We start from the raw sequence: 686 nt of genomic DNA, 5'->3' as shown, positions 1-686 counted from the left end.
GCTGACATTAAGATGTGGGGAGTGTGTTCAGAACTCACATAGGTTGAAGACTGCAAATCAATCAGTGGCACTCCCTATGACTCTTACACCTGCCTTCTGACCCTTTTTACCCTGCTTGCTGTCTGTTCTGCCTGTTTTAAGCATGCAAGGAGGAGCAAGTAGTGAAAAGACTGATTGTTAGGACTCAATGGGTGCATCCAGACAAGAGTGCACGTGCCTCTTGCCCCCTCAAACCCCTTTGAGGCGGGGCAACAGGCATGTGCAGGAATGAAAAAAATGTTCCCTGTACTGCCAGTTTGCAGTGTGGGGAGAAAATTAAACCAGGATATCCAGGGGTCTAAAAAAGTTGAAGTTTAAAAAAGTGGAGCAGGGAACAGTCCTGAGACAACTGGAGGCTGGGTCCTCCACATAGATGATCTGGCTGCTGTAGTTGGCCCCTCGCCCTGGTGCCAAAACATGCGGTGGGCCAGGCTGTGTGTTTCAGCACCAGGGATCCAGTGCAAGTGAGTAAGGGGTCAGGGGGCTGAAGGAGGGGGGAGAGGACCATGGGGGGACCTCCAACAGCCCTGCCCCCTCCCTCAGCCCCTCCGACCCCTGCCCTGGCTGGCTTCTCCCCCACCAGCCCCTAACCCCTGCTCTGGCTGGCCCCTTCCACTGCCATCTCCTGAAAAAAGCGCTCTCACCAA

Source organism: Gavialis gangeticus, unplaced genomic scaffold (assembly GCF_001723915.1).
Source record: "Gavialis gangeticus isolate Ggan-Ray unplaced genomic scaffold, GavGan_comp1, whole genome shotgun sequence".
In the NCBI taxonomy this organism is placed as follows: Eukaryota; Metazoa; Chordata; order Crocodylia; family Gavialidae; genus Gavialis; species Gavialis gangeticus.
This window is presented reverse-complemented; position numbering follows the sequence as displayed.